We start from the raw sequence: 24,036 nt of genomic DNA on the forward strand, positions 1-24,036 counted from the left end.
AACTAAATGAAACAATATAAGCAATTACTATAAGACTGACATAGTGTTATGTACCCAATAAACAGTAGTTATTAATACTGTCTTTGTGCATGATTCCTTCAACACATCCCTGATTCTTACCTCAGTGTGGATTCCTAGGACCTACATTGTCAATACATATAACATTTTTATTACTCTCAATAGATATCGACAAGTGATTTTGCAGAAAGATGTACCAATTTATACTTCTACCAACAATTTATGTGAGTACTTGCCACATGACACTTCACAAGAACTATTATCACTTTATATTACTTTAATTAGCATTGTTTGATAAAGATATAATATAAATTCACTTCTTTCATCAAATATTATTATCGTTATGGTGTCAACTTATCTGTGACTTAAATTGAATTTGTGTTGGTTTCCCTATCTGGTAAATGGAAATAAATATGTAGGTTGGAAAGGGGAATATATAATTGGACTAAATGACTAGCATAGTGCTTTTGAAAAGATGGACTGCTTCAGGGTCATGTGATTTTACCACATTATATATTTAGAATATCTCAATTGAAATCAAGCTGTGAGTACAATTCAGTGATAAAGGCTGTCAGGAAGGTGGCCTTGTTTTCTTTTTACAGCAGCTGGCTTCTCTGAATTGCTTAAGCTATACAGTAGCTTGGCAATTATGATGTGTATGCCTGTGCACTTTATTCTTACAAAATCATCTCCATGTTCATCTGCTTAGTCATTAAGTTTTATGGTAGAAGTTAAATGCCAAATGAAATTGTAGATTTGAACTGTTTTATGGCCTCAAAGAAAATCTCATTTACCACAAAGTAGCTATGAACAGATATGAATGACAGATGAAAGTGTACAGGATTATTATAAGTAGAAGAGGAAAATTAGTTCTAAGGAGACACAGAAAAACAAGCTGATATCATTTTTTTATCATTTTCTCCAGCGCTTGATCACTTCCTTCATTCTTTCATCTGTTAATTCATTCATTCACCTACTCGATAATCATTTACTAAACACCAACTGAGGTAACCAGGACATGGGTCTATTTTTATGAAGATTCTAAAATATAGTAGGAGGAACTGTTAGAGCCATAGACGAGACAAGGCAATATTAAATACACTACTCATATCAGTACTTTTGTTTGGAGATTTTATAAGAAATGATGATTATAGAGTAAAAATTTTCTAGTATAAGATTCAAAAGGAGCATGAGACAGCAGGCAATGCTTATGGGAGTTGAAGCTGTGTGTGGCACCAATTAAATTTAGTGATTTTTTAAATAGGCTGGAATAATGAATGGATCAATAAATAGTCTAAAACACAGATGTGCTAGTTCAATTTACATTATTTGAACATCAATTTTTACAAGTTCTCTTTCTGTATGTGTGCATGCATGCATGTATATATGTGTAGTTTATATCTAACAAATGAAAAGATACAGAAGTCTGTAAACTGACAGGTTTGATATTGACCCTCAAAAACCTACAAAGCTACAAACAAGTACCTATGAGCATGTAAAAAGTTAGGAATAAAAAGTCAGAATACAAAAGCATTTACTAAGGTTACATTTTATTAGATAAAATGTTTTTACTTTTTTCATAAATTTACTTGGTTTTAGGAACGTTATGGACAATGTGCCTACTGTTATGTTGATTTCATTAAATTATGTGACTAAGTACTATGGAAGAAAGTACAGAATGCAGTTAGAGAGATTCTCAGCTTGTGTCAAAACTACATATATAGTGTTGATAAGTAAATCAGTATCAAGCTAGGCATGGTTAGTTGTTTCACAAGGCTCCTGGTCTTAATGCATAATATTTTACTAACAATTTTGATTAAATGAATGGTAGCAGTAAAATCATGTGGAGTTTTTCATCTTGGCCCTCCAGATTTACTAACCATTGTTTTCTACCTCTCCTCATATCACATTGAGCTCTAGGAAGCTGACCTTTAATTGCCTAATCAATGGGCTCCCTTTCCCTCTGGCTTCTGGTTGGGATAATCAATGAGACACAGCTGCAGGACAAGATTGGAGTCAGGGTATTCATTTTCTCATGTGCCTGTCAGGGTAAACTTGGGCTGGCTGTACTCCTCTATTTAAGAGTATGGCTCCTGTGAGGGGCTGGCTCATCCAGGTAACTATTCTGCCTTGACATAATAATGTCTTCAGTAACCCCTCTCACTAGTCCAGCTAACGACACTGTCTTTTGTAGGTTCCTCTTACCCCTGCCCTCATCTTCGTAAAAAGTCTCTTCTTTAAACTCTTCACAGATATTCCATTAAATGTGCCAAATGCTTCCTGCCAGGCCCCCAACTGATGCAATTATTCTCCAAGACTACTTGTTCAGAAACCTGAAAGTAACCTCAACTTCCTTTTTCTTTTGTATCCCACATATAATTATTGTCTAGCTCTGTCTTTTCTACTGCTGTATAATATCAAATCCATCCTCTCCTTTTTACATCTATTAGTTTAGTTCTAGTTCACATGAACCTTGATGTGAAATGATATAACACACATAGAAGCACCATTTAAATTATGTCATTCCAGTATTTCTTAAAGTTACAGTATAATTGCTATAGCCCCTGAACTCCTCTCTCTTACTTTTTCTATCTGCTCCAGTATATACCAGATAGAGTCAACAGTTCTTTCTCTCCAAAACCTAAATCTAATCATATCACTTCCCTACTCTACAGCCTTTGATTCCCAGTTCTTTAGAATAACCCTAAGCTCCTTGTTGCACTTTCAAGACTCCAACAATTTGGCTTCCAATATTATCTCTGGGACCTAAACTGCTTTATATCTCTTTGTGCCCTCCCCAAAATGCCCTGAACATAGCCACCTGTGCATCTTTGTTACATGATTTCTCTTGGCCTGTAATATCATTTACATGGTGACCCCAGTTTATGAAATTCCACTCACATTTATTACCTTTAATTTCAAAAGTCACCTTCTCCATGATGTGTTCCCTGATCCCACGAGGGAATGAAACTCTCCCTTTTCTATACCCCCACAGACCTACCCAGGTATCTGTACAGCATATTGGCTTACAGTTATTTATGTAAATGAATATTTTCTCTGAGGCATTTCAAACTCCTTGTGTACAGAAATTATTTGGCCTCTCTCATTTATTTAATTTCCATCTCTTCCATGTCCAGCATATATTGACTGCATGAAAATGCTTATTGAATAAATTAGGTTATGACATACAATTAGAAGCAAGTTTTGTCAAATTTTGTATCAAACAAATCTATAACGCATAGCTAATATGAAGGTCGATATAATCAAGTTTCAAAATTATTTTGATAGACTAGCTATAGTGAAACTAACAAATGGATATTAAGAAAGATAAAGTTATGCCTCTAAATTTTAAATGTAGAAATGCACGAGTGTAGATTTCTAGACCTAGTTAGTTCGGCTACAGTTTAAATTGTAATCATGGATTTATTTTCAATAAATGTAACCAAAATATATAAGTAACTTCATATCTAGTTTCAAGAGCTAATATAGATTTAGATTAAAAGTAATGAGAGCTATATTTTATTCTGCACAGTTTAAACTGTATCACATGTAACATGTTCAGTTATAGGTTTTTAAAGTAGACTTTGACAAATTACGAGTCTATTAGGAGAATCCTCACAAGTTAACCAGAATATTTTGCCAGAAAGGAACAAGACTGAAAACAAAGCCGATTAGCCCCTAACATGTGAGGCAGATTAATTTTGGTAGTCTCAGAGATTCAAATTATAGCAAGTGGAAAGAAGTTGTAGGTAGACAGAGTCCAGCTGTATGTAATAAAGAACATATCTATAATCAAAACTGCCTATTGGTTATGATATCCTAAACGCATCACTAGAACTGTTTAAGTGGGGGTAGAAAAGTCCTGTGCCCAGTGATGAAATAGAAGGGATTTTCACCTTGGCAGGAAAGAAGGGATAGACCACTTTCCAAAACCATTTTATGATTAATTTGCCACAAACTCAACTTTTACTGTCAGTTCTTTACAAAAACTTACCTGGCTCCATGTTTTCTACTGTTATCAGTTATAAACTCATCTGCCTGGTTCTGAATGGCTCACAGTCATACTTAACCAAGTGAATCATTTTTCCTACAAATTCACAGTATGTATCTTTAAAAGTAATAATATCTGTCTCATGTCTCATCAGCATACTAAGGTCTTGGGATGAGTACTGCTAAAATAACAATAAGTCCTTTCAGCTTTGCTTTTCTTAACATAATATTTATCAGTGTACAGGGTCCATTTTATTGTAGATATCCTATAAAGAGAAACATTTTAAGATTGGCAACTTTCTATCTCCTGTGCCTTCTTCACTATATCTTTTCACATGGGGTCAACATCATTCCCCATTTGTTTAACAAATATTTATTGTTATATGAAAGCACCATGCTAAAGGATTGGAGTATAAAAATAAAACATGATTCCATTTCTCATTGTGCTTAGATATAGTGGAAAAGACAAACAGGAAAGTAAATCATTATATTCCAACATGACGAGAGCTAGAGGTGAAAGCAGAAGAGACAAAATGCCTGTGGTCTGGGGAGTTGAGAGGGAAAGGGAAGAGATCACCAATGAGGTAAAAACTGAAGTCAGTTTGGAGACATAAATAGAAGCTTAGTGGAAGCAAGCAAGGAACGACGTTACTAGCTAAGAAAACGAGGAACTTTCCCACAAACCTAAAAGAACAGAATTTATTCAGGGTCTACAAGAAGTTTTGAACAGCTCTAGCTCTGTTTGAAGACATAATAGAAGATGAAGCTGAGAGGTGAGCTGGGTTAAAATCAGGGTCCATCATACTGTAACAAAGACTTCAGACTTTATCTGAATTCAGTTCTGCCATGAGAAGAAATTGGATGTCTCTGAAGGCAGAAGAATCTGAAAGGTCTGTTGGTTTTTTAATTTATTTACTTTTTTACTCAAAGTTGTGGTGATTTTCTATGGGGAAGGAGATGCATGCCTTGGGATGGTGTGCAGATGTTTTGATCCCAGGAGGCCAATGCCCAGCCTAAACAGGTTCCCCTCTGGCATCCCTGCGAAGCGTGCCCACTCTGGGCACAGGTGGATTCCAAGGCCGTGTGCCTCATTTTCTATTTCAAGTCCAAAGGGACCTGACTCATAGAGGCTGTATGAAGAGAAAAATCATTCTGGAGAAGGGCACTCAAGGGACGCTGCTGCACATTCCGCCAATTGAATCAAATTCTGTCAATTGTAGAGCAGGAGGTGCATAGGAGCTCTCTGCTGGGCAGGAAGTTAGGAGATCAGCACAGAGGCCAAGGCGGGCACAGCTGTGAGTGCTTGTATTGCCTGTAAAGCAGTGACAAAGGAAACATTCTTCCATAAGCAGAATGATCCCTGATTGCTTGGAAAATAGAGATAGAAGAACACGCGACAGATATTTTAAGTCCTTGGCCTTTGAGGAATTATCTTGAGTGCTCTATTAGGTTATTTTTGGGAAAATGCTAACCCTGCAATTCAGAGTCTGAAAATGCCTAGCACTTAAGAAGTTAGCAGGGCGTCAGTAGGTTCTGTTTCCATAGATTGGTCCTATATATCAGTGCCTAAACATGTAATATCTTTCTTTCTCTTCCCCTCCCCTATCCTTTTCTTTCCTAGCATCAAAATCAGGCCAAAGGAAGAAGGTGAGAAAGAAAAAAGGTTCACTAGTTTATATGACAAGCCTCAATGAAGTGATTCAGGTTTTTGGAACCAAATTCATTTCTGATTGTGCTCTATGTTTTAAGCAACAAAGAGAAGTATAATCACATTCTTCTTCTACATTATATTTTTACCTCTTCAGAGTTCGAGAAATAATGGGATTAATTCTTACATGGCATACCCAGGTCTGCAAAGCTGGCGTAAGGAATGAACCCCAGGGCCTTCCAGGGCCACCCAAGACAACGTAGATCCTGAGCATGATGTCTGCACATAGAGTCTCCCAAACAATAATTATTGCATAATTTGTATTAGAATATTTTCCTTTGTCAGTGTTCTAGTACTTCTCTCCTTAATTGCTCACAAATCACTGAAAGCATTTTAAGTTTTCTTTCTACTATCAATGATATTTATCAGGCAAATTAGTCATTGATGCAGTCAGTGCAGTTAAATGCTTCTATATTATTCCTTCAACTGCCTGAGCTCTTCATTTTTCTGTTACATGTCTGCTTTTTCAGTTTGAAGGTCATTCCTCTTCACGGTGCTTTCCTAAGAAGTTAGAAATAAAATAAGAGATAGATATTTCTGTTTTCTCTTCATTGGCTCCAAACCACTGACCCATCCTTTGCACTAAACTGTAAGCTGTCTAAAGGCAGGCAGGAAAAGTAACCTACTCATCTCAGGATTCTAACACTGTACCTGGTGCATCTTGTGTATGTAACAAATGTTCTACTGAATAGAACCAGGTCTTTTGTCTCCAAATGCAGCAAATGCATCCTGGATGACCACCACCAAGTCACATCCTTGTGTAATCCCATTCCTAAAGAGTTGGTGGAACCTATGACCTGCTTCTAACCAATAAAATATGGCAAAAGGAATGGGGTATCACTCCTGTTATTGTGTCACCTCATATGGCAAAATATAAGGTATTTTTAAGATGCATTAAAGTCTCTAATTAGTTGACTTTGAGTTAACCAAAAGAAATATTGCACTGGATAGGCCTGACATAATCCAGGAAGCCCTTTGAAAGAAGGTTTAGGTCTTTTCTGAAATCAGAAACTCGAAAAAACAGAAAATTTTCTTCTCTCTCCCCTGGCCCTGAAAAGCAAAGCACCATGAGTTCTACAGCTGCAAGGAAGTGAACTTTGCCAAAAATCACGAGTGATTTTGGAAGAAGACCCCAGACTCAGAAGAGATAACAGTCCAGCCAACACCTTGATTATAGCTTTGTGAGACCCGGAGCAGAGGACCCAGCTAAGTCGTACCCAGACTTCTAACACATGGAAACTGTGAAGTAATAAATGGACTTTTGAAATATATTTTTGTGTTTTCATAGAAAACTGATACACTGAACATAAATAAAATTGCTTTTGTGGTTATTATTGGACTACTTTGCAAATCTTAGCTATTTTTGTTACAGATTTTTCCTGACAATTTTTTTTTTTAAGTTTTGTCTTTGGTTATTTTGCTTTCTTTTTTCTATTATACATAAGACTAAAAAAAATTGTTCTCACTGAGAAACTCCCTGACTCACCAGGCTTGGTGAGTTCTTTAGGTCCCATGCTGCTTTCTTCCTTGCTGAGGTTAACAGCAGTGACACAAGCAAAATTTAATCTTTGAAAGCTGATCCTCTTCAGCTTTCTTCTATCTCTGGAGTTTTGTAGCATACAATTGAGAAGATTTTTGTCCAAAATTTTGGAAAACTTATCACGTAGGATTATGTGAGGACAATCCAAAATATAGAGCACTAGAATGCCCACTATCACTTTTTAGAGTTTAACATTTTATAAAGCCCCCTTGCAAATGTAATTATAGCCTCTAAATTACCTCATGAGATGGGAAGCTAAAGTATCCTGTCCTGTTTCTGGAGAGGTCTTTAATTTACAGGTGAAGAAACCAAAGCCCTTAAGGGTTAAGGATGTTTCCCAAGGTAGTAAGTAATAGAGGTGGATGAACCCAAGAGAGTCAACACCCAAATACTATATTCTTTGCATTTCCTCAGAGACTCTAAAAAGGATTTCTTATACCATATTGCGTGAAGTCAAAGTCTATTCTGTGATAATCTGCATGGAGTGCTTTATATAGCAAGATCTGAGACACCACTTCAGATTATAAGGATCTCTGGGAGGTGGAAGCCAGCAATGTGCATTTTAAACAAACTTCTGATGCTCTTTTTCCATCTAAAGACAGCCTCATTGCTTTAAGATAACAGGACCATGTTTCCTCAGGTTTCCATCTTGCATATCTCATTCAAAATAAATTCCTTTTTGGATAGAAATTATGTCCAAAGTAGCCATTTGTTAGTTGTCTGCTCCACCCCCTGAGAGATGAGGCTGTCAGAAAGGTGGGCTGATGAAAAGATTATCTATGACTATTAAGACTTTAGGTAGATGCCTCTAACACCCCACAATCACCTCTGAAACAATGCAGGAACTTGTATTAGATCTGCATCTCCCATTGTTCTGTCTCCTTAGGAATATGAGGATACAGTAAAACATACTCCTCTAGGAAGAACTTAGAAAAAGGTGAATTGGGTAGAAGCCAAAGCGCACATGCCTCTCCTAAACATTGTACTGTAAGCATGACTATACCCGTGGGGATGATGGAAGACATTCATCAGCTTGATCTAGGGAAGAGTAAACTTAATCTAGAGTCAAAGGCATGGGTTTACTCGGTCCACTGCTATTCACCAGCCAATCATTTTCCTTCTCATAGACTCATTTTCTCAGATATAAACAAGAGGCTAGACAATCATTTTCTCTTTATTTATTGATGGACTGGAAATATGCTACTTTGGAAGCATAAAACATTGCTCAGGGAGATTCCTTGCTTGTCAGTAGGACTGAAGAGTAAAATCCTGAGAAAATATTTCATAGTCGAGAGACAAATGCATGAAAAAATGGGTCACAGGAGCCCATAGCTGCTTTAATCTTGAGTAAGAGTATGGCTTTGGGAGGGTAGAGGGAGGATAGTGTTCATGGACTTGGGAGGAAAGTTTAGAGGGAATGAGGTAGAAAATACTGGAATCCTAAAGAGTACAATGCCAAAGGGAGCATGTTTATTCTTTCACTCATTTATTCATTCGTTTCACTCAACAAACATTTACTGAAGAACTCTCATATGCCAGATATTGAGCCAGGTGCTGGGAATGTTAAGATGAAAACATGGTTCCTAGCCTCAAGGAACTGTCTGTTGCAAAGAGACAAATTAATCCCACATAATAATATAGAGCATGGTAGGTGCTGGGATAAAAATAATACAGTATGATATAAGAGCAAGTAGGAAGTTTCCTTAACTCAATTTGGAAATCAAAGAATGTTTCTAAGAGGAACTGATACCTGAGAAGAATCTTAAGGACAAGAAAGAGTGAATGACAAAGAAGAAACAAACTGTAAAAACATCACCCAGAATAAGAGACAAAATAACTGTTTACGGAAAATGCAAGTAAAGAGATCCATATGACTGGACAGAAAGATGTGTAAAAGAAGGTAGAGCTCAAACAAGTTAGAGAAAAAGGCCCAGAACATATTGTGATGATCTTATATGACATTCCAAAGAGTACAGATTTTCTCCTAGAGGCATTGGTATACATTGAAAAAATTTATGTGGGAGATTGACAGGAACAAATTTAGTACAAATTAAGTATTTCTTATTTAAAGATTTTGTTCACTAATCAAGCTTTATACTTCTCAAACTTGGGAAGGTTGTGTCCTGGGGGACAAAAAATGGAAAACTGGGATGATAGCAAGCAAAGAGGTGGAAATACAAAGAGCTGTACAGGACAACTTTATATCACCAACCAAGATGAATATCACAAAACTGTAATTACAGTTAAGGTTCGAAGAGTATCTACTGCTTACTGAACTAAGATCATTGTAGGGCCTTACTAACTGTTTGAACAGTAAATGAATGATTATTTGCATGTTTGAGCTTGTGGTAGTGTTTCTATTTGGATAGTTAGTTTCATAACAATATGCCTAAATGTGCCTCAGTGACAATGATAAATGAAACAATAGAATGAAATGTGGGGTGTGGATTGTACCCTCAAGCACACTATTTCTAAATGTCATTATTCAATGTCTGTCAGTAGGCTACCACAATCCTATAAATTTCATATGTGATTGCTTTGGAAACAACCTGCACAAAATGTTCTGAAATAGAGATATGAAAACAAATGACTATTCTCCAATGAGATAGAGAAAGCATTGGCAATTAAACAAGAACACAATAGAAAGTATTATTAGAGTCCTATTTCTAGTAGACACATTAACATTGAAAGAATTAATACTGGAAAGCCAAAGAGGCCCTTCCAGGAATTCAAGCAAGTACTGACAGTGAGAAACATTTAACTGAAGCCAAGTACTTTTGGAATTACAATAGTTTCCTGTGTTCATTTATAGCTTTGACTTTTCCTCTGAACATCTGTCCATCTTTCCAAACTGCTACTAGATATTTTTATCACACTGTCCCACAACACACAGGCTTAGCCTGCCAGCACGGATCTACTCTCTTCCTCCACCAACACCTATTGATCTTTCAACCTTTATTTTAATTGGTTGCAACATCATTAACATAGCCGCCCAACAAAGAAACTCTATAGTTATCAAAATCTTTCCTTTTATTAATAGTTCAAAACTAGTCACTAGTCCTACTTATTCTGACTTTTAAATATTTTTTGAATCTATTGCTCCTTCTGTTTTCTTGTAGTCCTTGCCTCAGATAGGGCTCTTAGTACTTTCACCAAGAGAATTGAATGTCTTAGTCAACTAAATGATCTGCGTCCACAGTCTCTTCCTTTCTAGATGTCTAAGACACAACCACCAAAATGACCTTTAAGAATGAAAATTTATTCATGTCACTCTCCAACATTAAAACCATGCAGCTACTCTTCATCATATGGGTATGGTATATAAGCAGGGTAATCATTTGTCCCTGTTTACCCAATATTGGCTATTGTTCTAGCATAATTATTAAACAACTCTCTTTCATTATCAAAAGTGCCCCAATTTGAACAATAAATGAGGTATGCAATTAGCTAACTTTGATAATGATGTCTTTCATAGTTTCCACTCACTTTTTTTGCTGCTCACCTGGTTAACACCTTTTCCTCTTCCTAAGTCACCTGTTGCACTAGGACCACTTGTTCTCTGGCAGCTGTTAACACCAGTCCTGGAGCTTTCTCTGACCTTGCTCATGGTTCTGTTATTATACATGGATAGCTTGCATGCCTTATGATAAGAATGGTGAGGCGAAGACCAGGTCACAGTATCTCTGCAATACTAGAACCTAGAAGGGTTGACATGAAAGTGCTTGTTATAGAGTCAGATTAAAAATCATGTTGGCAGCATTTCAGATGGTATTTTCTAACCTATCAAATCAGTCACATGTATCTATCTACAAAATAAATGATTAAAATATACTTTATAAATAGTGTCTATGTTTTTATATGTTTTAACACTTAAGACTAATCTGACCTCAGGCAATCTATCTTATCTTTTAATTGTTACCAATAATAGTAAAAATAATGACAAGAATTATTCTTTAAAATAATTTTAGCAAATATAATGACCTATTTGGTGATCAGCTAAAAATCAATTAATTTAAAGGACTATCAGTCCTCGTTCAGGTCAGAGACTATATTTTTCCTATACTCCAGGAGGTATCTAACATTCTGTCAACACTCCATGGAGTGTAAAACAGCAGTGATAATTAAGCTTTTATATTTGTGCTCATTATCCAGAACAAAGGGTGTACATGCTACTAGAGCACAATGACTTTTCTCATTTGAATATTTACAGTCCTGACAACTTGAAAAGCATATTATGTAGTGTTAATCAAATGAAAAGTTTCACATTCTCCTCATAAGCACAGGATACAAATTTTAGGTAAAAATTAAAAACCACAACATTTGACCTCAAAGATAGAGAAAAAATGTTAAAAAACATTTCACATAAATCAAGGTCACCTCAACATGTGAGCCAACTCACAGCATATACTTTGTTAAATTATTTATTTTTGTGAATATTAAGTCTTGGAGCCACAGTAACTCCAACAGATTGTAGAGTTTGAGTTTAGGTGAGCTCTAACTTAGTGTTTGCTTTATCCTTTCACTTTAGGAGCATTTCTTTCAGTTGCCAAAGGGAGAATTATAAAAATTATTATAGCAATATCACTGTTAAAGGAAGTATGGGCACACATCTTTAGTTTTCATGGACCAACAGTGAATGTGAATATTAACTCATTCTAATTGATGTCCATCTTACAAAGGCATTGTCTTTGTTCACTCTCTGTGGAATTAAGATTAATGCTCAGCACCTAGGGGATCAAAGAGCCTGAAAAATGATTGAGAACCTCTTAAAGCTCATAATTATCATTCATAGCAACAAGGCTTTTCATGAGAACTGGATAGGTAAACATAGCAATGATGTAGTCCAGTATGAAAATAATACTGAACTTGGAATCCAAAACCTTTTCTTCTAGTTCTTGGTCTGTTAATAGCAATAGTAGTAATAATAATAGTAATAGTTTTTAATTATTGAACACCCAATTTATAGCAGGTACTAGAAAGAGCTCCCATGGTGGATAGGTAGTCAGTGGGAAAGTGAGGGAAAGGGCCATTGAAGCCTACCTTGAGGAGGTAAGATGGAAGTTGACATCTGGTGGGTAAGAGTTGGTGAGGTGAATTGGCAAGGGGGAGGAGGAAGGTACGCCGGGGAAGAAGGAAATGTATATGCAAAATTATGTGTCAGTAAGCATGATATATTTATAAAGCATTCCATTGTTCAGTTTGTCTGAATCTCAGAATTTCAGGATGAGGAAATAAATATTAATCTACAAAGTGAAGCAGAGGCAAGATTATGGTGTGCTTTGTATATGTCAGTATAGCAATATGTAATAACTAAAGAGTTTTAATCAGGGAAGTGAAATGTTCAGATTGATGTTTGGGTTGTCGAAAGACTGCTGTGAGTACTAAAGGAAAATGGATTGGAGAGTGGCTAGGTCTGAGGTATGGAGATCAGATCAGAGGAAGGTTGTGGAAGTGATCTCAGTGAGAGATACCAAGCAGAATTAGAGAGAGAGATGAAAAGATGAGAGCTCGAAGAGGACTTGAATGTTGGCTTATATGTTGATAGTACATACACTGTAAGAAAGGGAAGATCCTATATACCCCCATTTTAGGGGTTTTGGCAACTGAGTGAAAGGTAGGATCGCTCACTGGGATAAAATAAAAAGGGAGAGAAAACGGTTTGAGAGAAGATGAAAGTTTTATATGCAAACTCATTGAGCTAGAAAGGCTGAGGAGACTTTTTTAAAATAATTTATTTATTTTAATTAGTTTCAAGTATACAGTACATTGATTAGACATCTATATAGTTCATAAAATGATCTCCCCAATTGCTCCCTCCCTCCCCTGACCCTCCACCTAGCCAAGGTATTCATGCTAATTGCATTCCCAAGGCTGTGTTCCCCATCCCCGTGACCACTAATTTGTACTTCTTTAACCTTTCACTCCATTCTCCCAGTCCCCCAATTCTCCCTCCCCTCTGTCCATCGCCACATTGTCCACTATATTTGTGAGTCTGTTTTTGATTAGTTTGTTCTTTTTATTCCTTAGATTCCGCATATAAGTGGAATCATGGTGTTTATCTTTCTCTGACTTAAATACCCTCTAGGTCCATCAAAGCAAAATCTTTTTCCATCCCCTTCCTTTTAGTCTGTGTATGTCTTTTAATCTGAAGTGAGTCTCTTATAGGCAACAAGTAAGAGTCTTGTTTTCCTTTCCATTCATCCACTCTTTTAGTTGGAGCACTTAATTCTTTTCCATTTGAGGTACTTAGGAAATGATAACATAGAATGAAGAGAGTAAATGATTAATATAGTAGGTCCTAAGAAGTGGAAAGTGAATGGGATCCAAACAAAAGAGGGAGGATTGGCCTTGGGGTAGTGGGGGCAGGACTCATTTTCCCAGAGGGAGAACAAAGGAGGAGGAACAACAGGAATGCAGATGAGCTTAGGCATAGAGCTATAGAAATTTGTAAGAAGTCCCCATCATATTGTTCCTTCCTCATCTCTCTCTTTTCTCAGTGCAGTAAGAGTTAGAGGCATTTGCTGAGAATCAAGATTAAGTTATAGCTTAGTAGATTCAAAGACAAAAATTAGATTAAAAAAATATCATGGGCAGAGAAAGGAGAGAACTGATTACAAAAACAAAAGGATTGCCAGGCAGTCCTTAGGACCTAGGTTTGGTGGGAGAGCATGAATGCATGAGGGGCACCAAAATGTGGGCTTCTGAGTCTTTTCCAGTGGGTCTCCTTGGCAGAGTGCAAGCCTTGAGAAACCAACCTATTGGATTGACCTCAAAGTGAGCATTGATGAGCAGTTGCCGTGAAAGGATACTGAGTCACGAGTACTTCATTTCATTTAATCCTCCTCACATCTCTACAGAAAAGGTATCCTGCCCCTCATTTTACGGTAGATAAAACTATCATTCATAGAGATTTATGTCTACCCAGTCTCATCCATCTTACATGGGCTCAATATGGGGAGATGAAGACCTGCACTGAGAGAAGAGGATTCTTTGGCAGAGTATAGAAAGAATTCAACATGCACACCAAAATTAGGATCAAAAATAAAGTTTATTAAAGAAAAGGAAAAGCAAAGACTAGAGAAAGCAAAGACAAAAAACCAAGACAAGGGAAAAAAGCCCCAATTGTCGAGGGATCCAGTTTACATATCATGCTTTAGTTCCCGTGAGTTACAGTTTTAAGACTGTTTACCCATTTCCTTCGGTGCTGGCATACAGTGAGAAAGGGGAAGAGGAAGAGTATGTAACATGAAGGGCCCGCGGGCAGTTCCTAGCCTTTAATCCATAGGTTTCCTATAGTTTTAGCCATAGGGAATGAATGATTTTATTTTGTGTAGGGAAGCCTCTTAAAGACTCTGTTTTTCCTGTTTCCCTTTTCATAGTTGTGAAAAATGAGTTGTTAGCAATCTCAGCAGAAATCTTCCTTTGTTCTGTAGGTGTTCTAGTGGCCTGGCTGCAGAGCTGATCAGCATATTGCAGTCTCTAAATGTAGCTTGATTTAACACTTTAATTCTCTTGCCTCCTCCCTTCATTAGGCTGAGCTGAAAGAGTTAGCTGGGCCTTTGAAATCAAAGCCACTGTTCTATCCACTGCACTGTATTGCCTCTCCGTGAGCCACATGCCACTAACCTAAACAGAAACAAGGGGTAAGTGCTTTGTCCCATTCCCATTCTAAGACAACTCTGCTCCTTCTGTTCTATAATATAAAGCCAGATTACACACATGGCGCATTTTAGCCCCTGGAAGAAAATCACTGTGCTAATTTAGAGGATATATAGATGGTGTACCAAATTGCTCAGATCTGTGTTCACACAGTGATAAGCTCATTTACAATATATGATTATTAAAACCCAATTTCTATTTTTCTGGTTCCAGCTGATTTTCATTAGCCTTAGCAGCAGACACTGTAAGCTGGGAAATGAGAAACAATCTGCAGTGAGGGCACTATAAAGCTTTATAGCAGAAGCTGTAAACCAGAATCATACACTCATCCAAGCACAGATTTCATTTCCTTACCCCTTTGGTGGTGATTTATACACCATTTGACTAAAGCAACTCTGAAAATGCTGGGGGAAAAAAAAGGAAAATAATATTTTATGATTAGATATCAATCGTAACCAAGGAATTTAAAATGTTTTAACAAGGCTATTTCAATTCCCACTTTATAGATAAGGAACTCAACAAAACGGATAGCAGCTCCTCACCTTTTGCTTCTGAGCCTCTAAGTAAAATCCTCAGCTGCCCTCGGAGCTCAGAGAGCTCAACCAGTTCCAAAGCTTAGCAAGTTTTGAATGTTGAACGCTTTGGAGGAGTGGGCCTATGTAAATGTAGTAAATGCATTATTTTTTTTTAAAAAGGAAAGCTATTAGTGCCTTCTTTCTAGACATCCAAATATGAGCTGATCTTTAGAGGTCCAGGAGAGATGAGACAGGAAGCTGGTGCCTTAGCTATGCCCTGAGCTCTCCATCTCCCTGGGTCACTTCTTCTTGGCCCCCCTTCCTTCTTTTGCTGAGGAAAGACAGCTATTCAGAGGCCCTGATGATATTGCCCTGCACATCCTACCCAGTGGCATGGATACCCAGGGGAAAGGCTGCCCCAGACAGAGGCCAACAAGCCAATCCCAGCAAGGACAGGCCCAGGAACTAGGTAATGCTCAACTCCCTTGTCAAATCTAACAGGAAGTAACTTTATTCAGGAACTAAGTTACCTCTGACTTGTCGCTATGATAAATGTCTAATATAGAATTCATCAACCGAAATGCTACCAAAATGCTTTATATCATTAAGTGATGAATACATACATTGAAAGAAAATAGTCAAATGTATTTTTTAAAGGCAATGGATAACTCATCCATCAATTTTGTTGGAATAATTTTTAAAGCTATTAGCTTATGTCTTATGCAGTAAGTGAAGAAATTGCTACAGTCTTTGCAACAAAAGACTAACAGAACTAATTCTCAGTTCTTGCTGGAACTCTGTACCTTGCTAACATTGTTAGGATGGGCACTATTGTCTACTGCATGGCAGCTCATCATTTTCCATTAAATATGTACAACAGATATCTATAATGAGATAATCATGGGACGTAAATGTTTGAACGACTCTATCCCCTGTCATCATATTTTAATGTTCCTCAAACTTACTAATGCCTGTAGAGGAAACTGTGTCATCTAAGACTGTCCTCTTTGATTTCTGCTCTTTCCCCACTGGTTTGCTATCATCAATCAAAATGTTTTTCTAACCATGTATTTCTAGTTGGCACATGGGATTCTATCTTACTTAAAAGGTTGTTTAGACAGCAAGTAGTTCTTTGATAAGAAATTGTATTTCCTATTAATTTAGATGGTGGGGTAAACTGATGTCATGTACCATTTGATATGATGTAATATAAAATACTTAGCACCAGCTATGAACAGTTGTTTCTGAAAATGTTCATTCTGAAGACAGTCAAGACCTAAATTATATCTGCACTATCCAATATGGTAGCCATGCATGCCCACAGAGCACTTCAAATATGACTAGTACAAACTGAGATGTGGTATAAGCATAAAATACATTTTGGATTTCAAAGAGTTAAAATGAACATAAAAAGAAAGTAAAATAGAAAATTAATAATTATTATACTGCTTATATGTTAAAATGATTAAATTTTGGCTCTATTAAGTTAAATAAAATATTAATTTTTATTTATATATTTTTATATTTATATATCTATATACCTATTTTTATTTACTTATATATTAATGTGGCAACTAGAAAAATTAAAATCACAAATGTGACTCATTCAGGGCTCACATTATACTTTTACTGGAGAGTACCACCTTACACTCAACTTCTAATTCATAGGAAATATAGGAGAAAGAAGTTAAAAGGCATCAAGTGAAAAATATTAGCCAAATCCAAAATGGAGAACATACTATAACAGAGCTCTATACAACATGGGTAGCAGACTGCTACTGATTTGCATACCTATTTGTTATCAGACCACCATGAGACTAGGAGCTTGTGTAAGAATCTATGTGGCATTCTACACAAGCTACTGCACAGTTTAGATGACATAATTTTCATAGCAATAGTCAACAAAGAAAACTTCTCTCTTCATATTTGGGGGAAAACAACTATAAAAGATATTTGACAACTGGGAAAATATGAATATGTGCTGGAGCAAGAAGCAGATTAACTGTGGCTTCTCACTCACTTCATCTTCCTGAGGCAGGGTTTTGAGAGAGAACCCAATGAACTCTTCCTGGCTGTAATCTAGATTCAATGACTATGAGCCACCTGACAAGATATCTTACCTTTTTACTAGCTCATGGAGTGCAAAAGTAGAAGCAGATCAAAGCCTACTTAATTTTTAATGGAATCACATTGCCCAAGAGACCCCAAGCCTGGCCACCAAAGCTATGTGTTTGCTAAATTCCGAAAGCAATATTGACTCTGAACCCACGTTGACAGAAAGTAGGGCACTAAAAATATAGTCCCCCCAAAACACATCTAAATTAGTCATCTCAGGTGACCATGGTGAATAATGGACAAGAGAGATTCTTTCTGATGTTAGAATCAAGATGAGCCAGGCACTTGACTCCAAGGTTAAAGGATAAAGTTTCCCTCTTTTGCCCAAGCAGGAAGTTCTTGCTAATTTTGTCCAATATGATATCAGAGGGACCAGTGACCCTGTTTGTTGTTTTCCATACTCACTTTTTCCAATGGGGCAGGTGAGTTCTAATCTTTAATGTAAAAAATTTTAAACATATACAAAGTAGAAGAAATCATAAAATTAACACTTTATCACTCAATTCAACAGTCATCAATATTGTACCAGTTTTTTCTTCTCCCCCATTTTCTTTGCTGCATATTGTAAAGCCAATACCAGTGATAATGTTATGTCATGTATAAATTATATCAGAGTTTTTAACTTTTCTACTGCTCTGCTCTTCTTTTTCTGTTGACCACTGTATATTGAATTGTTTACAGTGATGAAAATTTTCTGATGATTTCTAACTTTCTAATGATGCGACCAAGTCGTTAGAAGCTACATGCCATCCGCATAGGACATAGAGGTCCTGGAACCTGCCGCTGACCACAATTACTGCATTCCCCTTTGGTGTGCCTCTCTTTGGTGAGGAGGTTACTGCGTTTCCAATTGTAAGTACTTAGGGCATTTTTAGATACGCATATTTATATGTGAAAAATAATATGAACACCACATTTCTCTCCTTGGGTTTCACTTTCCCATATTCCTTTGGTAAAAAGTATGTTTCCAAGTCAAATATAAACTCAACTGATTCAAACACTAATAATGCCTTATATATATTTAGTGCTTAAAATGCACTTTCACATAATGAAAGTTTTCTTTTTTTTAAAGATGGAATTAGGATTCTGAATAAGTCAAAGGCCTGAAATCAAAATCTAAAACTAGTCAGTCATTATAAGCTCTGAGAAAGATAAGGTGAGCTATCTTTTTCTGTGTCTAGCTGGTGATGGGGGGTAGTCTTGATTTAAATCACTCTCAAGAAATTTAAATGAAAATGGAGGTGTTGAAGGAGGTGTGTGTGAAAGATTACAGCAAGAGGTGGAGAAAGGAGGGCAGAGATTGCTGAAAGTAACAACAAAAGTAGTACAGCATGTTCCTCAATACACTGTCACTCTAATAGGCAAGCTGCTTTTGGCACTGAGCTGAAGGGGCTACACATCATCAGCCAGCATATTGAGGGTGCTAAGATCTCATACAGTTTAAAAATTCCATTAACTGGCTGCAAGGAAGCAGTGATTATTCCAAAGGTTTCTTCTAGTTTGAGCCTTCTAGGTTTCCTTGCTTCTAGGTTGCAAAGTACAACACTTGTCGGGGTGCAAAAGTTTAAAATAGGTCACCCTTCTCTCTGTGAAGAGGTTCAGTTCACACCTTGTAAAAAAAAAAAAAAAGCACTTATTTATTTTAAAATAACCTCAAGGAGAAATGGCAGTGACATTGAGGAGAAGGTGTCCTAGGATATATTAGGTAGACAAAAATCGATTTTCCTTTAAGAACTTCTTTGAGATCATTATTTTCTGGCTGAATATATTTTTTTTATTGTGTTAATTTTTTTAAATGAGTAAATTTTAGCTAAAGTATTTTACATACTTTGTTATCTACGTGAAACAAGGAGGTTTGGCATTATGGTCACATTTAATCATGACACTGAAAATGTACCTTATAGCATTAGAGGAATAATAAAATGGTATTTTAAAGTTCTGCACATAACTGTAAGAGACTGAATATACAGTGGATGATTGCCAGACCATATATGACAATAGAAATCTGACCCACAACCTTGGCATCAATAGGGCGAGACAATCAATATTTTATCAGACACTGCTAGCTTCCCTATTTTGTGTCCAGCTTCCGACTCAGAACCATCTAGAGAAATCATACATTTCAAACCAATCTCAGAAGAGGCCCACTTCTAGTTAGTTAGCCCACCTCCAGGTTTCCTAGCCAACAACTTGAGGGGATACTTGAGCCTTTCTTTTTTTCTGCTATCATGCTTTCCCATTCTTCTGCCTGCCTTTGGGTTTCTGCCAAACTTTAATGGTGGCTGACTTCCTTTCTATAGCAAACTCTAAGTAAATAGATTCCATTTGTTCTACCATAGATTGTCTTTGTTTATTTCCACAGCTTCCTAAAGGTTTTACCAAGATAGTCCACTCTATTTAGTGCTGTGGACCCCAGTCTTTGACACAGTGCAGTACCCACAGGATCTCCTTGTCATTTGCTGCTGGCGTCTGTGGAGGCCATACGGAAGCTGTAAGTCAGCACCAGGTCTGCACTCCACCTTCTGTTGTGCTACTCAGATATTTATCCTCATTTTGGTACCAGGGTTTTGTTATCGGTTCTCATTTGTTTGGCATCTTCGATGGAATGGGTGCTTCTTTCAATCTCGTTTTACTCTTTGTGCTACTGTCTTGTGTTGTGCTGTTAAAACATTTTGTTCATTATAAGAAGGAGAATCACAGGGTAGAACCCAGGCATAGGCCCAATAAGCCTGTTGTTCCAGCTGGCCCCACAGACTGCTGAGATTGTGGTTCTCAAGTAATCTGTGTTACTTGTGTGAACTTTGCTGTGAGTCACCAATAATTGTATGTTAATTTCTTTCTCAATTTTTCAGTCCTGACAGCTTGGCTTGGATACAATGAGAGAATCCTCTCTGGTTTACACCTGTTGGGGGTGGGGGTAGGGGTACATGTTGTCAGGTCTGTGCTCAGAGGCAGCCAAGCATTAGATTGGGATTCTGAAATAGGAAGTGCACTAGTATTACATTACATTCCTACCTACCATGCCAGCTCTCATGAGGTTGCCTAAGTCTAAATTCTCCCCTCTACTTGTAAATACCCTTGTCTCTTCTATATACATTTATTATAGTCCAAATTCTTGTGCTTATCTTTCTAAGTGGCATAACTTCACCAAGGATAATTTGAGTCTTCAGTGACCACTCTGGGGAACATTTGATTTGAAGAAATTTGTTCATTTCAGAGGTACCTTAGGAAAGAAAGGAGATGATATTTCACAAGCCAAATTGGCAGCATTATTTGATTGGTATGCAGAGGACTCCAAAGGAAATTCAAACTCAATTCTTGTTTCAATAAAAGATTCCTTGGCCAAGACAAATGGACCAGCTGACAAACTTAAGGAAGAACAAACTAGACTCATTTTCTTGGTGAATATTTCCCCTTCTGGTCATTCAGTTGCCTCCCTACATCCAGTTGTCTCTCTTCCCTCTTTTCCTTCTGATCTCTCTTCTTTTACTTCTCTTTCTTCTTCCCCTCACCAAGATCACCTACCTTTTCACCAACGGCTCTCCTGATACTCCAAAATAGTTAGGCCAGGGTTATTTGACCTATATCAACTTGTACATGTGTTGATTGAAACCTCAGGTGCAAATACTTGATGACAAAAGCTAATCAGACTTACTGTGAAAGGGGCCTTCAGGATTCTTCCCAAAACAAACCTGAGAATTAAAAGGGTGACTAAAAGGTAGGACATAGGCTTCTAAAAAATTACACCTAAAATATTTTCAATAAAAATTGATTATATCATAATTTTCTCTGCAAATAGAGAAAAGATAAAACAATGTGGAGAATTTTGTAATAGCGTAGCCAATAGAGTAGCCTTCTAACATTTGGAAGTTAAAGAAGGTATCAAAGTAATAGCAGCCCTTTCATCCCATTTTGTCAATGGAGTTGTATCTGAAATTGGAGACCTAATTCAAAAACAGAAATTAAAATGAGAAATAGAGCCTTTCCCTGAATTATAAAACCCAGTAGAGAATTTTGAAAGAGTATTAGGACAAAACTAGACAGGGCTCAGAGTATACTTATGGTTCTTTAGATCAATAAGTTATGTGACCCACTTTCTGACAACCTTTTGACAAGGTAATTTGTAGATATGGTAAACAGAAGGGACACTGGAAGAAAAAGTGTCCTATCTTACAAAAAAAAAAAAAGACAAAAAAATATCTCACAATTCTGATCAATGAGGGTGCTCTGAGGAGGGAAAAGGCACCCAATATTCTACCTTATCCTAAAACACTAAAGGTGAATAAACTATAAATATAGATAGTTACCCTCAGCAATTCCTGGCAGATACAAACAATGCTCTTTCTACCTTAAACTCTACCACATTTTCTCAATCTCTTTATTCTTCTCAGGGCAAAAATATAACAGGTGGTGGGTATGTCAAATAACCCACATATTTTTCCTATCTCCTAGACCTTAACTGTAACCCTTGGACACTTAATTACACACATTTCTTCCTGCTCTAATATATCACTTGTACAAATTTAAAAGGGACTTATTTTGCAAATGGAATTGTAATATTAAATGTACAATGAAGAAACTATTTTCTGTGGTTCCAAAAGATTCTTATAGTCAAAATCAAATTGTATCTGCTCTGGATATACTGTTTCCTTCTCTGTTATATTTGATGCATACTCCAGATTCAGATTTTAATCCCATACTTGACACTCTGTGGACTAAAATTCCACTGACATAGGAAAAATAACTTGATCAGAACCTATTAAAATTCACATAGATCCTACTGTCACCTAAACTTCCACAATATTCTTTGAAGTCAGAGCAACAGAAGAGCTTAAACCTTCCTTTGAAAGCTTTATATGGAAAGTATGTACCCTGTACCAGTGCTGTAACATTTCTATCCTGCCAGTATAAAAACCAAACAGATGAAGATCTGTTTTTTCCAAGACCTCAGGATGATCAACAAAATTGTTACCCCTCATTTCCCAGCAGTACCAAACCCAAATATTATCTTGTCACTAATTTTGCCTCAAGTCGCATGCTTCTTTATAATGAATCTCTGCTCTGAATTTTTCAGTGTGCTTCTAGACCAAGGCAGTTAATAGCTTTTGCTAGTCTCAACTAAAACAAGTACGGTAGTTATCTTCCTTACAAAATATTAAAAATGATCTACATAGAAATTCTGATTTTGATAACAGTAAAATTGCTTACGTATTATGAACCTATCCACACTTATAACACATACAAAGTCTGGACAAAAATATTTAAGTACAACACTCAAAGGCACTCAAGAAGTTTATATAACTAAAGTTGGAGGTGTCAACCTTCTCCTCTTGATAATTGATAGAATAAGTAGTCAAAAAATTAGTAAGGGCATAGAAAACTTAAATAGCATCATCAACCAACTTAACTGAAATTATGGAACTGATACTCAAGAATGACAGAATATACATTCTTTTAAAATGCCCTTGAAATGTGTACAGAAATGGACTATACACTTGGTCATAAATCAAGTCTGGATAAATATAAAATACTGAAAATTTTAATCTGCTTTAAAAAACAAAATCATAATATTTAACCTTCTGGCAAATAAAACTGCAGGCTTAGATGTCTTCCCTCATAAATTCTCCCAAGTGTTAAAGAAATATCTAAAGTCAATCACACAAAATCTTTCACAAAGTGTGAAATAGAAAAATAGTTCCTAAAACATTGTATGAAGTCAGCATTATCTGGATACCAAGACCAGAAAAATATATTACAAGAAGAGAAAACTGCAGATGAATATCATAAATAGAGACACAAAATTTCTTAATAAGATATTAGTAGGTCAAAACAAGCAATATATAAATAATAGCAAATTATGATCAGATAGATTTATCCTATTGAAAGTTATCTTAATAGTCTCTAAATGAACAGATTAAAAATGATAAAAAAGTCATCAAATAAATGCAGAAAATAATTGAACAAAATTCAATTTTGTTCAATTTGTGATTCATGCAAATGAGAAATTGAAGGAGCTTTATCAATCTGATTTTCTTTTTTAAAAAATCTATTTACAAAACCTGAAGTTAATATTATACATAATGAAAAAGGCAGTATTTTCCTTCTAAGATTGAGAAAAATGAAGGGATGTCTATAATTAATATCACTCCTATAAAACATTGTACTGAAGATTCTAGTCAATGCAATAAAGCAAGAGAAAGAATGAAGAGATACATACATTAGAAAGAAAAGTGTAAAACTGTTTCTAGTCTTAGACAACATGATCAAGCACAAAGATAAATACTAAAAATCTAAAATAAAACTAGTATTAAAACTAATAAGTGAATTTATCCAGGTCAAAAAATAAAATCAACTTATAGAAATAAATTGTGCTCATGAATTATAGCAACAAATTATTTCAAAAGAAAATAAAATTATAATGACATCAAAACCATGAAATACTTAGAAATAAGTTTAAAAAAATATTTCAAGATTTATACAATGACATCTGC

The sequence above is a fragment of the Pteropus medius genome, unplaced genomic scaffold (genome assembly GCF_902729225.1).
Source record: "Pteropus medius unplaced genomic scaffold, Ma_sr-lr_union100, whole genome shotgun sequence".
Classification (NCBI taxonomy): domain Eukaryota; kingdom Metazoa; phylum Chordata; class Mammalia; order Chiroptera; family Pteropodidae; genus Pteropus; species Pteropus medius.